This window comes from Phoenix dactylifera, chromosome 3 (assembly GCF_051530095.1).
Source record: "Phoenix dactylifera cultivar Ajwa chromosome 3, Ajwa_hap1_PhDact_Kaust_v1.1, whole genome shotgun sequence".
Classification (NCBI taxonomy): Eukaryota; Viridiplantae; Streptophyta; class Magnoliopsida; order Arecales; family Arecaceae; genus Phoenix; species Phoenix dactylifera.
The window spans coordinates 6,112,542-6,113,548 of record NC_143192.1 but is presented as its reverse complement, the minus strand read 5'-3'; the positions used below and the strand labels follow the sequence as shown (position 1 = coordinate 6,113,548).

At 29.7% G+C, this 1,007-nt stretch overlaps 1 non-coding gene across 1 annotated transcript; it reads left to right on the top strand.

Annotated features, from left to right (window-relative positions):
* The first annotated feature begins 262 nt into the window (after window positions 1-262).
* Window positions 263-343, top strand: TRNAL-AAG (transfer RNA leucine (anticodon AAG)). The gene has a single exon. It is a non-coding gene; the product is annotated as a tRNA-Leu (tRNA).
* Window positions 344-1,007: the final 664 nt, after the last annotated feature.

Here is a 1,007-nt window from a genome sequence, read left to right as displayed (position 1 = left end):
CCTAAGGCGAACTCACTAAGAGAGATCTTTTTTCTTTCTATTTTGTCTTTGAGATCTTTTCTGCAGTGAGCTGGCCTAAAGTAAACTTACTAAAGTGGGCCTTCTTTGGGCCGGAGCCTTAGACGAGTTGCACATGAACTTTATGGAACTTTTGTTGGTAATTTATTGGGGGCCTTGATTATAATTGATGATGTTAGTAGTAAGTTGGATTATGCATTAGATTATACATTAAATAATGTAAATTTGAAAACAAGCCACAAACGTTGAGATGGCCGAGTTGGTCTAAGGCGCCAGATTAAGGTTCTGGTCCGAAAGGGCGTGGGTTCAAATCCCACTCTCAACAGTTACATTTTTCAAATTAAAATATATATTTTTAAAGAAGGTCTTTTTATGCTAACATTTAAAAGATTAGCTTCAAATACTTCAAACCCATTCTCAACACATATTTCATGGAGAATTTTATCTACAAAACTAGTCTATAGTTCCTCAAAAGAAATATTTCTATTTGCTAGCATTCAAAGGGTGATCTTGGGCTTAATCCTGAGGTTTAACATCATATATATATATATATATATGTCCGTCTCTAGAACTAAATTATACTTTTCAAAAAACATTTTACACTAATGTTGAAAAGTATCCAAAATAAATTTTGAGTTCAATCCTCGGGTCTTAGCATTTTTCTTTCTCCTTTTTTGATCGAAAACAAAAAATTATGTGGAAGAAAAAATGAATCAAATTAGATCAACTTGAATCTAGAAAAAAAAATCAGTTTAATAAAAAAAGTTCTATTATCAATGAAATATAAATTTTAAATTAGATTTTCAAATTGATTTTAAATTTATGTACATTTTTACAAAAAATGATTTTCATGATAGTAGTTAAAAGCATTTGGACTTAATTTTGAGCCGAAATATTATGTGCTAGAATTTCTCATCTTTTCTTTCAATCAAACATAAAAGGCTATTTAAAAGCTAAAAAAAGTAACAATTGCCTTGCTAGCATTTTCT